The 5,890-nt window shown below is 51.2% G+C and overlaps 1 long non-coding RNA gene across 1 annotated transcript; it reads left to right on the top strand.

The window, feature by feature from the left end:
* The first annotated feature begins 2,269 nt into the window (after nucleotides 1–2,269).
* LOC131275533 (uncharacterized) lies at nucleotides 2,270–4,186 on the top strand. Its single transcript, XR_011647253.1, has 3 exons — nucleotides 2,270–2,401; nucleotides 2,652–2,837; nucleotides 4,085–4,186. It is a non-coding gene; the product is annotated as an uncharacterized lncRNA (long non-coding RNA).
* The last annotated feature ends 1,704 nt before the right edge of the window (nucleotides 4,187–5,890 follow it).

The raw sequence follows: 5,890 nt of genomic DNA, 5'->3' as shown, positions 1-5,890 counted from the left end.
CAGTGTGAGATTAAGAAATTTTAGGGCCTGAGAGTACCTTCTTTCCTTTGTTTTCTGAATTGTGCATGGATTTTCTCTGTAGTCCCACAGCTACAGATTTAGTTTTGAGGTAGTCAGGACAAGGCTGAGAGTGGGCAGAGGCACACAAGGAGCTAGGCAGGCAGCTTGGTCAAGACAAAGAAAACCAGTCCTGGTTGGGGTCCTGAGGCCCCTGCCATGAAGCATGAACCTTTTAGGTGACAGATCATAGGGAGGTCCTGGGGTCCCAAAAAAGGGGCAGGGAGTCTAGGCTGGTGCTTGGGGGACTCAAGGCCATGGTAGTTTACCAACCAGTACAGTAGTGCCTGACAACTGTCACCACCTGCTGTTTCACAAATTCCCACAAAGACATTTTCTTCCCTGTGGCAGACTCACAGAATCAAACAGCTTGCACAGAAGCTCAGGGTAAGGAGAAGTTACTCTTTGAGCTCCACACAAAATAAATGAGGGGAGATGCCATTCCCAGGAGCCAGCCAGGGTGGGGAGTGGGTGGGGACAGATGCAGTCCAGGGTGAAGATCAGAGCCAGGGTCAGAGCCACTCACCTGGCCACTCCCCAATCCTCTAGTCTCTGAAAGCCCCTGAGGCTTTCTTAAGCCCAGCAGTGAATGTGCAGGTGTTTGTCTATTTCACAAGCTGTCCAGGCCCACTCAGGGCAAACTATATTATGGACTTCCAGTATGAACTTCACATCAGTCTTATTGAGATATAATTAACACACCAGGGAAATGGGCGTGGCTCAACTGATAGAGTGCCTGCCTACTACATGGGAGGTCCACGGTTCCAACCCAGGGCCTCCTGGCCATATGGTGAGCCGGACCACATGCAGCACTGCTACAAGGAGTGCCATGCCATGCAGGGGTGTCCCCCACATAGGGAACCCCACGATCAAGGAGTGCACCCCATATTGAGCTGCCCCACATGAAGAAAGTGCAGCCCACCCACGAGTGGGGCCACCCACAAGGAGAGCAGACATAGCAAGATGACACAACAAAAAGACAGATTCCCATGCCATTGACAACAAGAGAAGTGGACAAAGAACATGCAGCAAATAGACACAGAGAACAAACAACTGGGGTGAGGGGGGAGAAGGGGAGAGAAATAAATCTTAAAAAAATAATCTGTGATTAATTAAAAAAAAAAGAGACAGATTCCCAGTGCCGCGGAGAATGCAAGCAGCCTCAGAACACACACGAATGGACACAGAGAGGAGGGGAGGATGAAAGGGGAGAGTAATAAAATAAATCTTTTAAAAAAAATTAACATAACATAACTTTAGCCTTTTAAAGGGCCATTGTCAGAGTATTTAGTGTATTCAGAAGGTTGTAAAACTATAACGACTACCTAATCGCAGAAAAGTTTCAATAATTCCAAGTGAAATCCTGGACCCAAGAGTAATAACTTCCCCCCTACGACCCTCAACCCAGCCCCTAGCAACCACTAATCTATCTTCTCTGTGTGGATTTGCCCAATGTGGAACCTTCATACCAAAGGAATCCTGTAAGTGGCCACTAGTGTCCAGCTTCTTTCACTTACCATTATGTTCTTCAGGCCCCTTCCGTTCCAGCATGTATCTCTACTTCATTATGTCTTATGGCTGAGAATATCCCATTTGATGCATAAACTACATTCTCTGTAAGCCTTCATCATTTATGGCCATTGGAGTTGTTGGTATTTTCTGGCTATGATGATACCAAATGTTCCAGATTTGACCATAAGACCTTTACCTGAAGACATCTGGGGCATGTAAATGACAGTTGCTGTGTGGGCACCGGGAGGGATACATGAGGTGTGGCTCTGGGAAGCTCACAGCTGCCACTCTGTGCTGTAGCTAGCACCTGTCTCAGGAGCTAGAGCCCCCATCCCAGTTGGCCAGTAAGAGATTCAAAGCCAAACACCTACCGGAAAGCATCAAGCTTTAGAGCAAAAAGTGATTTCCCTGTCCTGGGCATTAAGTGCGGGTTGTCTTTGGACTCAGGGAACCATCAGGCTAAGCATGGGCTTGGGAAGACTGATGATTTAGCCACAGGATCTCAGCTCTATACCAAAACAACCCTGTGACTGGAGCAAGTTGCCCCATCTCTGGGCCTGTTTCCTATTCTGTGAAATGGGATGATGCTGCATGATGTCTGAGGTAGTCAGAGCATTTAGCAGGGTGCAGTGGGAGCTGTGTAGGGATTTGTTTGCATCCTGGGGGAAGCCCCCAAAGTAAGCTGACCCTCATTTCCAGCCGCCATGTCCCTGAATCCAGTGGTGTCAGCACCATCCACTCCAGTGTCCAGCACAGGTGGAGCCAAGGCTTCAGCAGCAGGGATGCAGCTGACTCGTGTCCTATACATACAGCTGATGCCTCCAGTTCTAAGGTAAAATCCACCCGGACCATGTCTCAGATTCCAAAGATGGCCAGGAATTTAAAGAGAATGCCCACCTCCTCTCCGTGTTGGCCCTCCACTCACCCTCCCTTCCCTGTGCCTGTTTGCCACCCCCATCCACAAAGGTCTTGATGATTGTTGACTGCTAAAGAACTTCTAGAACTGATAGGAGCTTCTAGAGCAGCCCAGGGCTGCCCTGAGCTTCCAGACCTTCTGCTTATCTTTGTATTCCCCATCACAGAACTCGTCCGTAGTCACATCAGCATCTGGAGGAATGCCTTCTTCATCTCCCTCCATCCAATCCAGGGCCATGCAGACCAACCACATGCATGGTTACTCACACGTGCTCTATAAATGGCAAGGGGGGCCCTGCGGCATTGTCCGTGTCAGCCTGTATGAGGACAACGTCAAGTACAAGAGTATCCTGGTGAGCTGGGCATGTGGAAATCCCCTGGGGCCCCTCAGTGGTTCAGGCAGTTGACACATAAGGAAGAGCATGTTCCCTCCCTGCCTTCATGGAGCAGACTTCCTGGTGGATGGTGAAAGACCGACAACCACCTCCAGAGGCAGGAAGAGTGTGAGTTCAATGGCAGTCAGGGCTAAGGATAGTGGACATAGGGGCTGAGGCTGGCACGTGGAGTGAGCACGGCCTGGGAAGAGCTTGCTGAGGTGGCCCCAGAGAGGATCAGGGAGGGGACAGCCCACCAGGCCCAAGGAAGACATGTGCTGGGCAGCCCCTGGATCAGCCAGGAGCCCAGGGCCTGAAGGAACAGGAACCAAGGGGAAGAGGTGGGTCCAAAGAGGTGTGGGTCACATCAGGCCCTGTGACTGCTAGACAGAGCTTGACTTTCTCATGGGGGGAGACAGAGCCACTGAAGGGTCAGAGGAGAACAGGGATAGCAGGTGACTTTTGGCCTCAAAGTGGAGGTTGAGCTGATGCATGCAGATACCAGCCAGTTAGGGCTGCTGCTGTGACCAGCATGGACAACAGCGTCTGCCCCAGGACAGTGGCCATGAAGGTGTGAGCAGGGGTAGATGCTGGATGGGATGTGCATATGGAGCCACGCCTGGCCCCTGCACAGAGACTGGGCCTAAGAGCCTTGTTCCATAACCACCCCGGGTGCTCCTCTCTTGTGGCCAGGAGCAGGGGTAGTTTCACTAAGCTCTCCCTTGTCTGACCCATGTCCTGATCCTGCCTCCAGATTGGCCCTCATTTCAAGGTAACTGCATTCTAGACCTTGCTGACCACAATTGCATCCTGGAGCCCAGGGCAGTCCTGCTGACCTGTAGCGTATCATTCAGCCCCTCCTCCTCTCTGACATTTGGGTTCACACTGGATGTGTGCTATTTCCTGGTGTTCACTGCTATCTGGAGGGGTCCTGGAGGGTCAGAGGCATGGCAGGGGAACACCATTTCCCATGATTGGGAGGCAAGAATTGAGAGCATGAGGGCCAGATTTCACTCCTCAGTTCCCACAGTCTGTTGCATGGTCACTCTTTGGCCCCTGAGTTCTTGGCCTCATTCCATGATCTCTTGTGGGTCCAAGGGAAGAGCATGTGGCCCCTATAGACCCCACCCTGAAAAGACTTGGCCCATAGGATTTCTGGCAGCTGCACTGTGAGGGATCAGGCTCCAGGACTCAGGCCCTGAGAGTCTGTCCCTGATCCACCATAGGTGACCAGCCAAGATAGGGCTCTAGCCATGATCAGCAAGGCCCTGGAAGAACACAACCTGCATCAAGACAAGCCAGAAGACTACAGTCTGGTGCAAATCATATCAGACAATCGAAGTAAGTCAGGAGGAGTGTTGGAGAGGGTGGTGTTGGAGGGAGTAGGCATGAGCCCTGTCCACAGCCTAAAGATCCGAGGCCCACTGGTTCCAGTATACCTGACAGCAGGGTGAGAAGGCACCCTGTACAAAAACAAGGTGCTGATGGCAGCCCACAGGGCCCACAGCACCTTCTCCCTACCTGCTCTATCTCCCTGTGTACCCTTCCCTGGATGTGACCCAGGCATTGGGAACCTAGATCAAAGCTAACACCATTGAAGTTCCCAAAGAAAGGGCTTTTTGCAAGATGGTGAAGAAGAGGGGCTCAACTTGAAGGGTGTTCTGTGATACTGCACCTCCAAAAGCACCATGACTGATGGACACAAGTGCCAAATATGCACAGACCATCTTGTTATGATAGTGAAAACTAGACAAAGTCTCCTCGATCCCCTTTGGAGGCTTGAGGGAGCCACCTCAGTATTCTAGGAAGTGGGGAAGTGAAAGAATCCAGAATAGCACTGACCCAGAGCCAGACTTCCTGACTCTGAGCCCTTAGATCAGTTAATCACACTCCTGGGCCTGCTCCTTATCCCCATAGGGGAGAGAAAATTCAGCACTGAATGCACACATAGCATGCCTGTGCACAGTAAGGGTAACTTATTCTCAGTGAGCTGATCCTCCTCTCCCAGCCATTAACCCAGGCAAAGTAAAATAACTCCCACCTTTCCTAGAAGGAGGTTCGAAATCCTCTCCCATCTTTCAAATGAGAAATTGCAGCTGGGAGGTGTGAAATAGGGCAGAAGGACCTGTCCTACAGAACAGGAAGACTGAGGACTGGAGCAATTAAGAAAGGAGATGAGTCACCATGTCACTGAAGCCAGAGCAGGAACTCCAGCCTGGTGTTTCTTTCTAGCTTGTTCTAGGCCACAAAGACAGTTGGAAAATAGGGTCAAAGTGTAAATACTTTAGGATCCCTCTCAGAAGGCCTGGCTCAGGTGGTCTTTGCTGGGCCTTAGTGGTCTTGTCCTGGGTAGTGCTGGATTTGGTGTATGTGCACTGGGTTCTAGAAAGTCAATTTCAGCCCCTGGATCCTGAGCAGTGAAGCTGGCAGGGCATGGGGGTGAGAGTACATGACCTCATGGCAGCTCCATTCTGAGGATGGCAGTTAGAGTCAGAGTCACTCTTTAATTAAGTGTCCTTCATTGTTAGCTGCACCTCTGCAGAGTCTTTCCTTCAGGCAGGTGTCACTCTCAGGGCTCCTTTATGGTCCTGGAGTTGGAATAGGGAATTAAGGTCCCTGGCTGGGGCCTTCTCTCATGTGGGCACAAGTGTTGGGGTGTCCTGGGGCCTCCAGGGCACAGCTGACCACCCTTCTATCCCACCCCCCAGTGCTGCAGATCCCACACAGTGCAAAAGTTTACTACACTATGGATCCCTCAGCCCATCACCATCTTCTTCTCCTGAAGCAAAACACACCTGTGGATGCCAAGGTGAAGAACAGAGCTATCTCAGCCCTTCTGGGGAGTATGCAGAAAGGACCCAAGTTCCAAAAGGGGAAATTCTAAATGGCCCTGGTGCCTGCCAGCTCAGGGTCCCCCTTCCCAGGTCTGCCTGGCCAAGTAGTTTTGCTCACCCCAACCTCAGTGGGCCAGGCCAGGCAGGCACTTCCCTGATATGTCCCTGATCTATGTCTGAAATAACCCACTTTCTCGA

Source organism: Dasypus novemcinctus, chromosome 23, assembly GCF_030445035.2.
Source record: "Dasypus novemcinctus isolate mDasNov1 chromosome 23, mDasNov1.1.hap2, whole genome shotgun sequence".
Classification (NCBI taxonomy): domain Eukaryota; kingdom Metazoa; phylum Chordata; class Mammalia; order Cingulata; family Dasypodidae; genus Dasypus; species Dasypus novemcinctus.
Note: the sequence above shows the minus strand (reverse complement) of the source record. Positions and strands in the feature narration are given on the sequence as shown.